Raw genomic sequence first — 19,164 nt, 5'->3', positions numbered from 1 at the left:
TGTTAAGACGTGTCATTCTCTATTATGCGGTGTATGGACTATGATACATACTTCCAAAAAATGATAGACTACAATTTGGTACCTATAGTCCAAAAAAGAAATGTTGGTACCAAAAGAAAGGTCTTGTCACAATGAATACACTTGTGAAATATGAAAGCCTTAGCACCAACTGCTCAATACTTATGTCCAAAGGTAAAGATTTTCAAAAGTAGGTTGAACTCCAAGATCAAGGTTAAAGGATCAAACTTAATGGTGGACAAAGGAAGGAGTTGTCAAAGGAAATATACAGGCGAAATATGAAAGCAATAGAATCAACCATTCAAAAGTAATGGCCAAGTTAAAGTTTTACAATGTAGGTTAAACTCTGAGTTCAAGGTCAAAATGTCAAAATTGTTGGTACCCAAGGAAAGCTCCTGTCACAGGAAATAAAACTGTGAAATATTAAAGCCCTAGCCCTAACCATTCAAAAGTTACGGCCAAGGTTTCTCAGACGTAGGTCAAACTCATTAGGTCAAGGTCAAAAGGTAAAATGGTTGGTTATCATTGTCACAATAATTACACATTTGGAGTATGATATCACCTGCTTTCACTCTTCTAAGCTTATGGCCAAGGTTAAAACTTTGTAAAATCTTCCGAAAATGGGTGTGTATTTAAGGTCGAGGTCAAGAGGTCAAAAATAATTGTATCCAAGGAAAAGGCTTTTCACAAGGAATACATCTGTGAAATATGAAATATGTCTTTCGAGAAAGATTTCTGTTCATTGCCTTCACATTGCCTTCACATTTCATTAATGAATAATACTATTTGAATTATATGTCTATGAATACCACAATGCCACAATTCCAGACATGAACTGGATTGTAGGCTTAGAGATATAAGGATTTCAAATGAGTTGTCATTTAAGCACAAAACAGGTAGAGGTAAGAGATAAGATTTCAATTAAAAATCAAACGTTAAAGAGACTTAACGGTTCTCCAATGATATCAAACATTATGAACAGCTCAACATTTTGGACTCTGGCCTTTAGACTCCCCAATTGAACGTATTTATTCTCTTTCACAAACAACTTTTTTTTCAAACAGCGCATTTGTAAAATTCTTTCTATATATTTTGTATTATTCCTCACATTATCATATCGTTATCTGGACTTTTTTTAATTCAATATTAATGAGGACTAATTGTGCTCAAGAGAATATGTCACATATGAAGAGAAATGGATTCTTACATCAAATGTACTCAATCTCTCTGGATACTTACATCAAATGTACCCATCCTCTCTTGATACTTACATCAAATGTACTCATTCTCTCTGGGTACTTACATCAAATCTACTCATTCTCTCTGGGTACTTATATCAAATCTACTCATTCTCTCTGGATACTTATATCAAATGTACTCATTCTCTCTGGATTCTTATATCAAATCTACTCATTCTCTCTGGGTATTTACATCAAATGTACTCATTCTCTCTGGGTACTTATATCAAATGTACTCATTCTCTCTGGATACTTATATCAAATGTACTCATTCTCTCTGGATACTAACATCAAATGTACTCATTCTCTCTGGATACTTACATCAAATGTACTCATTCTCTCTGGATACTTATATCAAATCTACTCATTCTCTCTGGGTACTAATATCAAATGTACTCATTCTCTGTGGATACTTACATAAAATGTACTCATTCTCTGCGGATACTTATATCAAATGTACTCAGTCTCTCTGGATACTAACATCAAATGTACTCATTCTCTCTGGATACTTATATCAAAGGCACTCATTCTCTCTGGATACTTATAACAAATGTACCCCGTCTCTCTGGATACTTATATCAAATGTACTCATTCTCTCTGGGTACTTATATTAAATCTACTCATTCTCTCTGGGTACTTATATCAAATGTACTCATTCTCTGTGGATACTTACATCACATGTACTCATTCTCTCTGGATAATTATATCAAATGTACTCAGTCTCTCTGGATACTTATATCAAATCTACTCATTCTCTCTGGATACTTATATCAAAGGCACTCATTCTCTCTGGATACTTATATCAAATGTACTCATTCTCTCTGGATACTTATATCAAATGTACTCATTCTCTCTGGGTACTTATATTAAATCTACTCATTCTCTTTGGATACTAACATAAAATGTACTCATTCTCTATGGGTACTTATATCAAATGTACTCATTTTCTCTGGATACTTATAATATCAAATGTACTCATTCTCTCTGGATACTTATATCAGATGTACTCATTTTCTCTGGATACTTATATCAAATCTATTCATTCTCTCTGGATTCTTACATCAAATGTACTTATTCTCTCTGGATTCTTACATCAAATGTACTCATTCTCTCTGGATACTTACATCAAATGTACTCATTCTCTCTGGATTCTTACATCAAATGTTTTTATTCTCTCTGAATACTTTTATCAAATGTACTCATTCTCTCTGGATACTTATTTCAAATCTACTCATTCTCTCTGGATTCTTACATCACATGTACTCATTCTCTGTGGATACTTTTATCCAATGTACTCATTCTTTCTGGATACTTATATCAAATGTACTCATTCTCTCTGGGTACTAATATCAAATGTACTCATTCTCTGTGGATACTTATATCAAATGTACTCATTCTCTCTGGATACTTATATCAAATCTACTCATTCTCTGTGGATACTTATATCAAATCTACTCATTCTCTCTGGATTCTCACATCAAATGTACTTATTCTCTCTGGATACTTATATCAAATCTATTCATTCTCTCTGGATTCTTACATCAAATCTATTCATTCTCTCTGGATTCTTACATCAAATGTACTCATTCTCTGATGGTACTTATATCAAATGTACTCATTCTCTCTGCACAAGTTTATGACGTCACAATTTGCATTTACGAAGTCATATGAGAAAAACTTGTATGTTCTTACTGTATTGAAATTTAAGGCTTCAGAAAGCAAGCTTTTTAATTTGTTACATCGCTTTCATATTTATGAAAAATACAGGGCCAGATTTGAATTGAAAACGTACCTTTTTTGTGTACATTATCTATTTTCTGATAATTTTATGAGTATTTTTTTTTTATAACCTGAAATCGCAGGTTTGGTAGTCGAAGTTTAACTTTGTTGTTGATCATTCTTTTTATTTTTCTTTCCCCCTTTTTTCTCCAGATGCAGATTATAAAGGAGAAAAAAAATGAAAGGATAATTCAATTGAATTTTATGATAAAGCAATTGATAGTTCATTAGAATTCTATTGTCAATGATAAAGCAATAGATAAATAAATTCAATAGAATACAGTAAAACTCGGTTATAGAGAAGTTCTAGGGACCTCCGAATATGTTTCGATAATTCGTTCCAGGGACCTCCGAATATATTTCGATAATTCGTTATATCCGTATAACGAATTCCTTAGAGATAGCGAATAGATAGCGAATTCGTAATTCATATTTTTTCCCTTTAATTTTGACTAGCAAATGTATTTAGTGAAGTATAAAATATTAAAAAAAATATCTTGGAGTTCTAAAGTTTTTTGGTAAATTGAGTTTCAAATATAAAAACTTACAAAATTATGTAACTTCAATATCTTAAATTTCAAAACCTATGAGAATTCGCTATAAAAGATGTAAATTGCGTTATTTTTAACGTCTAGGGGACACAAAATCAGTTTGCTATAATCGTACATTCGCTATCTCCGCGTATTAGCGTATTTTGTGTTCTTTAAAGAATGAGTTTTAATGATTAAAATTGAAAATAACACACAGTAATATTGCTAAAAATCAACAGTTTTTTTTTTATAACAATACACACTGTAAGCAAAAACGTATTTTGTGTTCTATAAATAAATTTCGGTATGGGTGGAAACATAAATGTCAATCATCAGAAAATTTGGACTCGGTCTTAGAAATTTTGCAATAAGTACTAAATACAATATGAAGAATAATCATATATCTACGACTGTGTTGGATTCAGAATTTTACAAAAAAGTTTTGAGATTTTTTACTCTGAGTGAAAAGATCACAACAGTGAAACAATTAGCTAGGATCTGATCTAAATTAGAGACTTAAACACTCTGCTAATTAATTTTGCCAATCTTTGTTCTTACTTTTCCAAGCGATAGGGATGTCGTTAGAATATGTCATTTTGAAATAAATATTAATGAAGACAAATTGCTCATTAGGATATACGTTAGGCTTGATGAGATAGAGATCTTAACATCTAACGTATTTATTCTCTTTCGCAAACTGTTAAAAGACACCTTGATTAAAGAGATTATTTTTTTTTCAAACAGCACATTTATGCTAATTTTTATCTAAATTCATTTGTATTATTCCTCACATTATTATATCGTTATCTGGCATTTTCTTATCCAATATTGATGAGAGCTAATTGTGTTCAAGAGAATATGTCACACTTGAAGAGAAATGGATGCTAACATCAAATGTTCTCATTCTCTCTGCAGTTTTCCCTCAAGACACCATGATTAAAGGGAATGTGTTTATACTCCATAATGTTTGAATCTGCCTACCATGTGTTTCCGAGGTCTTCTGAAAACATATTCTGAAGTTGTACTTTGACTTCCCTGAACAAATATGACTACTCCAAAATAGAATCTGTGCGTCATTTTCTACATAAGAAAAAGAAAACTTTTGCGGTCTTTTTAAATCATAATGTAAATAAGCGACTGAATCTTCGTTGAAATCAGAAGGGGAGTACCGCCACAGGTGGTAATTAAAATAAAACCTTTAGTTTTATATAGGTAACGGTATCTTTACTCATTACCTTTTCTTCTGTAATCATAAACTGCGATTAAGATCGACAAGCTTAGCTATAAATTAGCATATTTCTTCCTGTTTACAATTTCAATTTTATTTTCTTTACTGTAATCATTATTTTAATAAACAAAGTTATAGATAATATTTTTATAAAGTTACTTTTTTGAAATGCATTCGACACGTCCTTTAAAGGAAATGAGGCACAAAGAGAGTTGGGGAGCGTTTGTGGAACATCTGTATCTGTTAGAATTAAAGCAAGATTTTACTTATGGATTCTCCCGAATCTAAAAATAAACATAATTTCAAAGCATTAAAATACAGAAAAAATGAATGAAATTATTAAAAAAAAAAAAAAAAAAAAAAAAAAAAATGAAAATAGAAATAAAAAAAAAATGGAAAAATAAACATAAGAATATGTTCTGGTGGGAAAGATTAACATTTCCTAATTTCTTCGTTCGTTATAAGAACCAAGTAAGAAAAAAACTGTCTACTAGTAGGTCGTCTTTCATATGAATTCTAAGCTTTGTTTTTACTCATAATTTGACTACAGATTTTTCCGTGTGACTGATAAAGACAGGGTCCACGCCGGCTTTGACGACAGGGGATGCTCACTCCTCCTAGGCAGGGTCCACGCCGGCTTTGACGACAGGGGATGCTCACTCCTCCTAGACAGGGTCCACACCGGCTTTGACGACAGCGGATGCTCACTCCTCCTAGGTACCTTATCCCAATTCTAAAGATTTACAGGAGTCTGTGTTTAAGGACGTATGGTACTGACGATTTTGAATCCACCGCGCAACTCCGAATGACGTAAATGAATCTTATGTCGTTCATCTCTATAGTAGAGTTGGAAATAAAATTTACAATGCAACTTATTTTAAAGATATACTTGATATAAAATCATATAAAATGTGACTAAAATTTCATTGGAATCAAACTAACAACAAGTCGAGGTAATTTTACGACTTATTTTACTTTTCGGCAATGTAAACAAAGCGGATGTTTCGAAAAGAATGAAATGCGGAGAAAAAGAGGATTTTCGTCAACCAAATCTATTCAGCGGTACAGCAAGGCTTCGATGACTCAAAAAAGGCGATGGTGAGCTGCGTCTGACTGAAAATTACTGTGCAAAGATTAAACCCATCATTCGAATCACAAACGCATGACAACTCTAGCCGAGCAAAAACGATCTGCCCAGGTTTGTCTCTGGTATTCATGGTATTTGACACCATTTAACTAACATTACCTCAGAAATTCAGTAAAAGTGATTGTGGCTCAGAAAATACCGGTATTAGATAAGATAGATATATGAGTGAACTGGGTACATTTTCTGAATTGGGGCGTGAGTGAACACACAATATGTATATAAATTAGTGACGATTCATGTTAAATTTTTTTTCAGAAGCAGAGATTCTGAGATTAAAATTCCTTAGTTGTTGTTTGCAATATAGATTTGAAAAAGGGATAAAGAGCACTACACTATATTATAATAAAAACAATACCACTGGTTACCAGTGCACACATGAGGGGGTAATTTACATGATTTATATACAATTGCTGTTTTGAAATTTATTTTTATATTGTGTGACATGATTGCATTCCGGAATGTTGGTGAATCAATAAAAATTCAAAAATTTATTGATGTTATTCAGGTGCGCTTGATTTTGGAAAAACGTTTCGAGTTTCATGTACTCTATCATGTCTACATGTATGTATTGATGCTTTTAAATTTAGCAAACATAGAAAATATATTAAAAGAAACAATAATTTATTATAAATGTCAAGTCATATGAGACACAGTTATGACTCAATGAAATTTGAAGGTAACCAGATGCAAGGTGTTGGACACTGCCTAGACAATATTTTCTTCCAAAACATACTAGATAAAAAATTCACTACACTATAACACAAAATAATACTTACCACTAAATTCTTTGGCATAAAACAGGACTTTTCTTTTTATTAAGATTATTTCTTTCCTTATTAATTTCCAAGTTATGTTGATGTTGATGTTATGTTGATGGTAGAGTGTCTGACATGCAATTTTGACTATAATTATTTTTTTAAATTGATTTTTCTTCTGAGTTCATGAAAGCTAAAAGCATCACTGCATATTATAGAGTATGTGAAACTCAATCATAATCATGTAGACCACACAATATGAAAATAAAATAAAACATCGTTTTGTGTATACTGCATCTACATTTACATATATGCAGTGATAGGGAAGAAATCTCAGCTATATAGATTTAGTAGTACATGTATATTATTTGAATAGGTATCCCTAATATTGTGGGCATTGAACATGAAGTTGAGATGGAACAGGATCTGGAACCCTTAATATCTGCTAACCGGAAACTTGGGAGGAGGGTTATGAAACTGGGGGTGATGTGACAGATGCTCTAAAATGTCCATGCCATTTCAGCATCTCTTTCATGCTGTGGATATCCTAAGTTATGGATCATCAGCTATCATTAAGGTACATTTACATTTGTCAAAATGTTAGGATGTGGTGTTGTTAGGCAAAATTATTTCCACTTTCACAACCTAGTGAATCCACCCTATTTTGTAGCTGACCCTAATTTTTTAAAATGCTTTTTCAAGGAAAATATGAATATTCATTTTAAATTCCCCAATAATAGCATGTATAAAAAATTTCCACCATAAATAAAACACTATCTCTTTGACATCAGTGTTATTGGCTGTTTTGTTTAAAGAAGTCCACGCAAAAGAAAAAAAAAATAAAAATATGCCCACCAGTACCTACCGGTACTCTAAATTTTTCCAGCATGAACATGATAAAAGTGGAAACAAAGGTTTAACCTATCATTTTTCTTGGCTTTACTTAGATTATTTTCTTTGATAATTGGCTATATTTCACAATTAGTAAGCAAGTAAATTGTATTTTATACATGTAGTGATATATTACAGTATGAAGAAACACATAAAAATACATGTAATCAGTCAATTAGATCTATGTGTCACTTTTAGACAAATACATGTATATCATAGTTGATACCCATGAAAGTTTTAGATAAAGTTTAAAGTACCATATGTAGTGATGTAACGATTAATCGATTAAATCAATTATCTAATCGAAATGGTCCCCGATTATAGATAATCACTCAAAATATTAGTTAAAAGCAAATTATTCCTTTGATTTTTGATTCATTCTTCTTTGAATTTCACTAAATCCTAAATAATAATCTAATAAATGAACCCAATGGTACAAACTATTTCAAAAATGTATTTTGGAAATCACTCCAGAATTTCTAAACAATTTATTCTACATTTGAAATTGAAGAAATATAATATTTGAAATTAATCAATTTTTTTCCCATTATAGTGCATCCAATTATTCCAATAATCAATTATGAAAAAAATCGCAATTTCCCATCACTAACCATATGCAAGAATTGTAACTGTTTGATGAATACTAACTGGTATATTAGGTTTGACATTAAATATTATGAATTATACATAAATACATACATACTTAATTATTGTTTATTTATAGTATCATAGGGACATACAACTTGTATGTTTCATAGTTATTAAACATTCCATGTTTGAAATAAAGCCTACAGGTTTAGGTATGTGAAATCACTAACTGCCCATATACACGTAACAAGTTTATTGATGCAGACCTCTAGTAAAAAAAGGGGGGGGGGGCAACCGACATCTTAATGAAAATTTACTCTATAGCCCAATTACTATTCTCAGAAAAAAGTTAGGAGGACAGACCCTCCCCCCTCCCCCAAACACACACAACCATTCTGTAGGCTTGTATTGACTTGATCAGGTGGACAATATCATTTGATTGTTATTAAAATGCAAATTATTTTATCACCTGAACTAATAACTAAAACAAGATTATTATTTCTTACAGAGAGCGGGAACATCATATCAGCAATGAGACGAGAAAAGTTTTCAACTTTTTCTACAAAGAACAATCAATAAACAGGCAGACAAAATTACAGGTTTAAAAATAAATGGAATGAAGGTGTACAATAACAAGTGAACATAGAAGTTTCTCCTGTAACAATCAGAATTAGACTAACGTTTTGAGTAACGACAAGAAAAGTGTAGTCACTGGATACACTATCATTTCCTATGATGTCCCAGTATTACCGAATGCAGTTTAAAACTGGCATTGTCAACAAATTCGATATGGAGTTATTGATGGAAGATGTGAATTGAAAACTGTGTGTGACTCGTTATAAAAAGTAAAGTGGATTCTATCTCAGAATGCAGACTTTTTCAGTTGAAAGACCCCAGAGTTTTATATGAAAAGAGTCATATATCTTCAGTCTGTTTGAAATGTCCATGGCATCAGTTGTGGATACATTATTGGTGTTAACAGAATTTGCCATGTCTGTAGCATCAATTTTAGATACCATGTCAGTGTTTGGTAATAAATGTACTAAGTTTTCATTTTTTCATTAAATTAAATTTGGTCAAATTACAAATTATTTTTCATTTTTTTAATTGTAGATAGAGTAAATAAGTTTTCAATATTTAATGTATTTTAATTCTCATGAATTTTGCAATATTAAATACATTTCATTATAAAAATTATTTCATTACCTTATCATTGTATGAACAGATGCTAAATACACTGCATGTTAAAAAAAGAGTAGAACTTGGAAAATTCATCTTCCTTATTGTTAACAAGGTTTTCCGTTGGAAAAATGATGAAAATGGCACACAAGGACTGCTAATGACCCGAATGCGTGCCATGACCTTGACTCAAGATCCTTTGATCAAGTTAAATGTCTTTTTTAAGAAAAACATTGAATTCCTATATTTTGTATGGAGAACATGGGACGCTCATACTGATCATAAATATTGCATATAACCTAAGGTTACATGTATGTATTGAGTAACTGACCTTGACTCAAGGTCATTCCAGCAAGTTCAAGGCTTCTGACATCTGGTCTATTACTCTCAAATGGAGGCTGATTGGTAGTTGATACTTGACACAAAAATTGCTTATATGACTCAAATCTGTGTCATAATCTGACCCAATGGCAAGAATGTATAATCTCCTACAACTTTCTTGTATTAATAATCTCATGTGTATGGTTACATTGAGGAGGTACATGTAATACTGCCTCACATCATGTACTGTAGGTTTTTTTTATCTTCATTTATAAGCTCCTGTCAGTGTGTGAGAGTTATGTCAGGTGCAGTATTACAAAGCTGCTCAAGCCCGTAGAATGCTGGGGGGACCTACTTTTTAGTATAGTAGTTTGCTATAGTGATTGGTCCCCCCCCCCCCCCATGTTGCTGCAAGGTTAAGCACTGTGAAATTCCACGAAATGGACATTTAATTAGCTTGTTTTTTTTTGCCCATCAGATTATTTTGGGAAGTTGCCCCTCCCCCTTTTTTTGGTCAGTTTATTTATTTTATTTTTTTTTTTTGCTTGACAGATTTTTTTTTGGGAAGTTGCCCCCCCCCCAACTTTTGAAACCGTTGCTACAAGCCTGCTGCTTGACTTGTAAACTTATGATACTTATTATTAGAGAAACAAAGGTTATTTTAACCATAAAAAGAAAACTAGAAAAAGATATTTAAGATAAATAGTTTAAAACCCTTCAAATTATAAAACATAAGTTTATCTATTTTAGTGAAGGACTATTTTTGTACTTTGTGGTTCTAGCTCTTAAAATTTTATCTAATTTTGTTTAATATTGCTGTTACTCTACACCATATTGTACACATGCATAGCAAAGTACGGTGTAGTATATCGTGGTGGTGTCACTATTTTTCCCTAGCTTCAACAGCGTGTATGGTGGTTTAATCAGATTGGTAGCAATTTCAAAAGGGGGGGGACTTCCCAAAAAATCTGATAAAGGGAAAAAAAGACCAAAAAAAAGGGGGGGGGCAATATTTCTAAAAAATCTGACAAGCAAATATAAAAAAAACACCTAATTTCACTATCCAAATCCTGGAATTTGCTAGTGCTCGACATTGGGGCAACTAGCATCTAAGGGAAAATTTACTATAACAATATACTTTAGTCAGAACCCCCCCCCCCACACACACACACACATTCTACGGACCTGGGTTTAATAGCTGGTTAGTTACTGAATCATATCTAATCTTCCAATATTGCTGAAGATGGAAAATATTCATTCAAGACACTGATTTATTATTAATTAAAATTAAACATGGAGACATATCAGATAATGACATACTAGAACTAATGTACAATAAGTCTCGAGCATTCTGTCTTCGTCCGATCACTTTATTTTATCCGTTCCACTAAAACGTTGAAAATAAGCCGGAGTTTCAAATTCTATTTTTTTTTTCTAAACAATTCATAGATAATTGTAAACACCTCCTCCATGTCTACTTTCAACTTTGATTCCGATTCGGCATTTTGTGTACGAGTTGCAAACTGAAAGTGACGTGTACACGATAATGTACAAAACCAAACCGGGAAATCGGAAGATTTTCGGATTGTTCGGCAAAAATCTGGTGAAAAGCATTGCCCGCCGTGTCACAAGAGAAAAATAATAACTATAATAAAAATCTGAGTTTAAAACGACAAAATCAGGAGAGTTAAAAACTATAAACAAGTAAATAAATTGCAAACTCATTATTTTAACATTTTATAGCAGCTTTTTGAGCAGAGGAAATTCGGGTCAGGAAATTCGGGAGAACATTACTCCAAAATTAAACACTAACATTATAATTTTTTATTAGCAATTTGTAAAGCAAGCAAATCACTATAAATATAGCATAAGATATCAAACTTTTAATTATTCTTTCATTATTATAAAATACGTTGGACATATACATGAACCCATTTTCCCAATAAATTGTCATGATATAAATGAGTCAAAATTAATTTGTCTTTTTGGCTTTTTTCTTGCACGATTTTGTTTTGAAATTAAAATTTCAATATTGTGGATGACATCTTTTTCAAAAAAAAAAAAAATATATATATATATATTTTTCTGTTGTTTTTATTGTTGTTCCCATTTTTTTAAAAATTGGTTATAAAAATATAACGTTATCATACAGAGTTACCCCCCTTATTTTAGCGCGTCATAATTTTAGATTTACTCACTAGAACCTTTTATTATAATATTTTATGAAATATATAAATGTACTTCTTTCATTTTATGTGGATGTTTTAGAGTTTTAATTACTCTGAAATCAGGACCTGTCAGTCCCATACTCCCTTAATATCCAGTTAAAACATTTATATTGTTTAAGTTTTTATTTCCGTTATTCTCACTTTTCTGATTTGATAATGTTTTCAAATTTTAACTAAATCAAATAAAGTGTTGTTTCTTGCTACTTCTTTTTTAAAACTTAGAAGCAATTAAAAGATATAGTACATATTGTGTACACTCTGATGAGCATTTTAACTTTTTGTGAGGGGATGAAAAATTAAATACACGACGATCTGTTCGGGATTGCTGTCCACAAAATTAAATTCAAAAGTATATAAACAAATAATGGTGTAGCATGTGTTAAAATGACATTGGGAGACTAATAGATAAAAGTTGAAACACTTGAAAAAAAAATTCTTATTATAATCTTAAATCAGATAATTGTCTCTTTGAACCTGATTTACCAAAATCACTGAATTTTAATTGCAAAAAGTGTAAGAGGCCTAAATAGAAAAAAATATTTTGAGATGTTCGATAATTAAAAGACAGTTATTGACCAAAAAAAAAACCAAACCAAAAAAAAAAAAAAAAAAAAAAAAAAAAAAAAAAAAAAAAAATTACAACTGTGACTTAACATTAGAGATATGAACTTTGTAATGGTAACGCCGTACCTTTCATTGTTATATCTGGAATTGCTACAGCAAAGTAAATATTTATGACAGTTCATTTCGTATTCAACAAAAACGATACTTAAACAATTGTAACATGAGGAGTACGTAACAGTTAGTCAACCACTTTACAGTAACTAATATAGGTTTTAATGATTTAATTAGCGGTTGAAAGACCATATTGCAAATTCTTACAAGTGTACGCAGCAGGTAGCTTTAAATACAAATTTAGCTATGGGTGCTTTTTGGCCTATCTTTTTAAGTTTTGTCTTCATTGCGGTGTCTCAATTTACCATTATTTCACGGAAGTACATCGCGAAACTGGAATTTGATGACAAAAAATCAAATAAGGAACTCTTAAAAGATTACAATGCTACTTCGGTGATAGAGTGTGCAGCGCGCTGTCAAAGGGAGTGTAGTTTCTTTGGCTTTAATTCTCACATGAAGAAATGTCGTACCCACAAGAAGATTTTCACGTCTGAGATGTCTAATGAGGGCGGCTGGAGATACTACTCTCATGACTGTATGTATAATTATTTGTTTGAAACAAATGACAAAAACACTTCATCGGCTTTCATCGCACTACTTTTAGTGTTTTACTTTATACTCTCATTACTATCATTATTGTATAATAGTCATTTGTTTCCCCGTTGTATGTATAATAGTTATTTGTTTCCCCGTTTGGCACAAATCATAAAACACTTTAAACGCGTCATAGGCTTTTATCACACTACTTTTAGGTCGAAGATGTTCATCAATATTTACTATACACGATACCATTTTTCTTGAGACAATACTCTTTCTTAATAGTATTCCCGTCTGTTTACGAATTAATTTTTCTTATTATTTTTATTAGAATGATTAATGAATTTGAAATTGATGGAATTATATTTTGTAATCTAATATTTGCTCTATCTTGACTTCCTGTTAGTATTAGCTTTGATAAAACTTCTACTCTATAGAAATACGAAAGAAACAAAATCAAATACTTATACAGTGACAATACAGTAATGATATTCATATTAAGCTTACTGACACTGAATCATTCTCAAACAGTTAAAAATTGTAGTTTGTAATTAACTAAAAGTTATGAAAAAAGTGCACTTCAAGCTAGTAACCCGAAATTGCTTTTGTTCAATACCTGTTATGAAAGCTGAGATGGGAATCCTGCGCCAAGGAGGAGAAAGCATCATCTGTTGACCTCTCAGATCCTTCGTGTGCCTCCCGGCCTGATTTGGTAAACGAAAAAAATTTGGACATTTTATTGTGAAAATAAATTTTCTACAACCAATATGAATGGCTTCAGTCAATATCGGACATAACTTTAGACTTTATAAGTAAACAAAGACATTGTATTGACCTTAGAATTTGCGAAATGTTCACTTTAACATTATATCATTACATTATATCGGCTGAAAGAAACGAAATCGTGGCCAATATTTTATTAGAAGTAAGGTTTCTGTTTCACTGTCTACGTGGTTTATCATCTGATCTAGAAATTTATTCCTCTTTAACATTCCTTCATATAAAAAATACAAATAATGTTCGAATTATCAACAGAGTATTGGGATTTTTTTGTTTTATCTTTTTTAATTATTCTCGTAACAAATCATAGATTAAAGATTTGAAAAAAAAAAATGATTTACGTAATTAGAAACAGTTTTACATAATCTACATTGTACCTCAATTTAACTTCAGCAATTAACCTTAATCATTCTTGCAGGTATAATGTATCCTCTCACTACCTGTATATATACATAACATGATTCCAGCATTATTATTTATTTCTGCTTTAGTTCTGTATATATACATGAAGCGGCTTGCCTCACAAAGCAAAGAAGGACTACCTCAATAATATTTGAGGAAAGTGGCAGAGATCTTAAGCAGCTCTTCAAGCTCACAAAGGACGTTATGAAAAAAAACAAAAAAAAAAAAACGGCAATCCCTTCTACCAACTACTTTGCCAGATGTTGATCTTGTGGGGGTATTTTCAGACTTCTTCATAAGCAATGGATGAAAATGCTTCTAATAAAATCAAAAACTTGCATTAAAACAAATGGATTTGTATCAAAATACTTTTCAATATCAAGATCAGCAAGGCAAGGTTGCCCTATAGCTCCCCTACTTTACGTGCTTCAAATAGAGCCTATGGCTTGTGCAATTAGACAAAATCCTCAGATAAAGGGCATCTTAATTCCTGGAAAAAATCAACATATAGAGTGTAAAATAAATATGTTCACCGATGACACAAAGCTATTTAGTAAAGATGAAGAATCTATAATAAATTCCTTTAATATTTTAGAAGTATATGAAAGAGCTTCAGAAGCAAAAATCAACTTTTTTAAAATCTAAAGGGTTGTTTATCGGAAAATCAAAGGGTAAAATACCAAAATTTACAAAAATTCAATGGATAAAAACTAACATAAAAACTTTAGGGGTACATCATGGATATAATATCGATACTTGTGCAATATGGTTGGAAAAAATGGAAAAAATTATGAACAGTTTGCATGTCTGGAAAACTAGAAACCTTACATTTAAAGGGAAAACTTTGATAATAAAGAATTTGATAATTCCAATTATTGGTTATGAAATAGAAATGAGAGGAGTACCAGATATTTATGCCAAACAAATAAACGACATTATCTGGTCTTTTATTTGGGATAATAAATTGAATAAAATAGAAAGAAATGTGTACTGCTTAAGCAAGCATGAAGGAGGAATGAAAATGACAAATATATTTAATTTTATAAAAAGTAAACAAATAAAAACAATTTATAAAATTATGCATTCAAAGTTAGAAACATGGAATGAATTGGTAAATACTGGTTACTGAGTAAAGATATACATCCAAATCAAGAATATTACTTATGCACTTGTTCGGATTTATCTCAAATTTCCTTTAATAAAATGTCTAGTTTTTATAAAAAAGCACTTATCGCATATAGCGAATTTCAGTCAAAATTTGAGCCAGAGAGTCGAGAAGAAATATTCAATCTCTCTGTTCGGTAATAAACTACAATTTAATGGGAAAACCCTATATGTTGAATCATTTATTAAAAAGTGTTTTTTTTTTTTAAATTAAAGACATTTGAAATGATGAGAAAAACTGTTTTAAATACAATGACACTATTTTTAATGAATTATTAGTCAAAAGATGTTGGATTTTTGAATATAGTTAAATAAAAGCAGCCATTCCTAAATCTTTTTATCAAATAATGAAAAGAAACAACTTAATATCCAACAACGAAATAAAACTCCCTTATAAATTGAATAATAATTTACTCATTCAAAGAGGTACGTATAAAGTGGTAAATAATGATGATCTCAAGTTAAAAAACACAGAAAAAATATTAAACAAGAAAAAGAATTCCAAAAAATCCAAAAGAAAATGGGAAAAAATATATCAAAATAACATACAGTGGAATTTAGCTTGGGACAGTATTTCAAGAGTAAAAGTAAAAAAAAAAATAAAATTCAAGAATACCAGTGGAAAAGTGTGCATAATATATTGTATACTGAAGATAAATTAAGTAAAATCGGACTTTCCTATGGTTTATGCAACTCGTGTAAAAACCATAGGGAAAACCAACAACACCTCTTTTTTCATTGCACAAAAGTTAAATCAACACTTAAGTTAGTAGAAGACATAATTAAAAATGTGTTACAACTAAAGGGTTTTTTATCAGTTGATGAGCAAACAATAATATTAGGGTACTTGAAGGAACCGCGAATTCCAAGAACTTTTGTTACTACCTTAATATATATCTATAAATGGGTCATATGGAAAACAAGAAATAAAGTTAAATATGAGAATCTAAAAGTAAATGACTCAAGTATAAAAATTGCTTTTAAAAATGAAATGAAATCAAATTTCCTATTACAATCACATGATTTTACAAATTTTCAATTAAGGCAGAAAATGAATCATATTTTTCAAAATCCTATGTATTTCTAATACTAGTAATAGTCAATATCTGCTGACACACTTACTACACTAGTTACTGTTTAGGTTACTTTAATTTTCTTGTGTCATATTTTTCACACACAATAGTAACTGGAAACTTTATGGTTAAAAATAATTTTAAAATAAATGTTAAGTTCATTTTATCCCCGTAAAATGTAATGTGAAAAAATTATACATATATTCAGAAAATTTGTTTTGCTTTTTGTTTTGTTTTTGTTTTTCTTCATCTTTTTTTCTAAAAATACTCTAAGTATTGTTTTTGTTGAGCATTATAACATAAAAAGACCCCTATTGGAGGGTGACCTGGTCCTCGATACTAGTTACAGCGAGAGTGATGGACTCATTTTCTTTTTTCTTCTTTTTTTTTTTTAATTAGAAATTCCCACTGTAACAAGGGTCATGTGTGTAAATGTGTATGTGATATTACTATTGTTAAAAACAAAAATTAAACAATCAATTATATATGCATAAAATTTCCTTTTTTCCAAATGTTTCTTCATTTTCTGAGGTTTATGTATCTATTACTGTGTATTGTGCATATATACATATATGGTTTATACAGATGTTGGTGGCATTATTGATAATTTATTCCTTATTGAATATAGAAGTATAAACAGTTGAATTGTGATGGAAGAGTAATACGCCCTGTGTACTAAACAATGTTAATTAACGTATCATTTTAGATTAATAGTATTTATCAGTTGATTAAGTGTATTGTCATATTATCTTGGAACTGTCTGTGTATATGATATAATATTATACAAATGAATATATATTTAATAATAATAATAATTAAAAAAAAAAGATCTGATCAGAATAAGTACGGGTCGGGTACAATGACAAGCATTTTCAAATGTCTTTTGTTAAAAAAAAATCTTACTGATACTCTGCATAAATGGTGTCTTTCTTTTCATACAAATAAATACAAAATTTATGTGATATCTTATTGCCAATAAAGATAATAGCAAAAAAAAAAAAAAAAAGAAAAAAAGAACTCCAACGAAACCAAGCAGATCAGTCATACCCCCTTAGAGTAGATGTTAAATTCACTGGAGAACCTTGGTGTTTATTCCGATTCCCATCTGCCATTTGAGAGTCATGTGTTGTCTATTGTGAAGAGATGTTTCTTTCAAATCAGTAATGTTGGAAGAATAGCCATCTCGTATCAACGGATGCATGTAAGATTCTTGTTAATGCACAAGTTACATCAAGGCTCGATTATGCCGACTCTCTTCTGTTTGGAATCAACAGGCCCACCTTGGACCGCTTACAGAAGGTGCAGAATACTGCGGCAAGACTTGTCCTGAGGACATCAAAGCGGAATTGTATTTCCCCCGTCCTTGCGATGCTGCACTATCTTCCGGTGCAGTATCGACCACAATTTAAAGTACTTGTGCTTAACTACTGCACCCTGTTTGGATGTGCTCATTCATATCTACAAGAACTTATTGAAGTTTATAATCCAGCTCGATCACTAAGATCGGAAACATCAATAAGACTTGTAGTACCAAAAGTTCGAACTAAAACTTTTGGAGAATGAACTTTAAGTTGGGCTTCCGCCAGTTTGAGGAATGAACTTCGAACACACATAAAATTGGCTCAAGTGTGAATGTCTTTAAAAAATTGCTAAAAATACACTTTTTTAAGACTGTTTTTCCGGAGTTAAACACCTCTATGATTTCTATTTTTTTTTAAATGTCTCAAATGCTTTCTTGAGAATATTTTTTGATGTAAATATCTGATTCTAAATTGTATGTTTTTTCCATTTTATGCATCTTATTCTTTCTAAAGCTTTAATTATCTTATTGCTAAGCGCCTTAGAGTAATTTTTATTATATAAGACGCTCTACAAATGTTGTATTAATTATTTATTATATAACATAGTATGATTCCATTTTTATTATTATTAATTTCAGCTTTAGTTTTGCCTATAGATTGTAAGGATCTTCATACAGATGGTCACACTAATACAGGTCTGTTTGAAATCTACCCCTATGGAACCATTACTCGTCCTGTCAGTGTTTACTGCGACATGGAGACAATGGACGGAGGATGGACGGTATGTAGATTATTACTATATTACATTACCAGTCCTGTCAGAGTTTACTGTGATATGGAGACAATGGACGGAGGATGGACGGTATGTAGATTATTACTATATTACATTACCAGTCCTGTCAGAGTTTACTGTGATATGGAGACAATGTACGGAGGATGGACGGTATGTAGATTATTACTATATTACATTACCTGTCATGTCAGAGTTTACTGTGATATGGAGATAATGGACGGAGGATGGACGGTATGTAGTTTATTACTATATTACATTACCAGTCCTGTCAGAGTTTAATGTGATATGGAGACAATGGACGGAGGATGGATGTTATGTACATTATTACTATATTACAATACCAGTCCTGTCAGAGTTTACTGTGATCTGGCGACAATGGACGGAGGATGGACGGTATGTAGATTCTTACTATATTACATTACCAGTCCTGTCAGAGTGTACTGTGATATGGAGACAGTGGAAGGAGGATGGACGGTATGTAGATTATTACTATATTACATTACCAGTCCTGTCAGAGTTTACTGTGGTATGGAGACA

At 31.2% G+C, this 19,164-nt stretch overlaps 1 protein-coding gene across 1 annotated transcript in view; it reads left to right on the top strand.

Annotated features, from left to right (window-relative positions):
* Positions 1-3,215, top strand: part of LOC133199224 (fibroleukin-like) — a 138,107-nt gene extending 134,892 nt beyond the window's left edge. Inside the window, exon 6 of the mRNA XM_061335065.1 lies at positions 3,189-3,215. The gene's annotated coding sequence lies outside the window, so the exon portion shown is untranslated. The remainder of the gene's footprint in view (positions 1-3,188) is intronic.
* The last annotated feature ends 15,949 nt before the right edge of the window (positions 3,216-19,164 follow it).

The sequence above is a fragment of the Saccostrea echinata genome, unplaced genomic scaffold, assembly GCF_033153115.1.
Source record: "Saccostrea echinata isolate AGI-Se365-2 ecotype Australia unplaced genomic scaffold, CSIRO_AGI_Sech_v1 ptg000033l, whole genome shotgun sequence".
Taxonomy (NCBI): Eukaryota; Metazoa; Mollusca; class Bivalvia; order Ostreida; family Ostreidae; genus Saccostrea; species Saccostrea echinata.
Note: the sequence above shows the minus strand (reverse complement) of the source record. Positions and strands in the feature narration are given on the sequence as shown.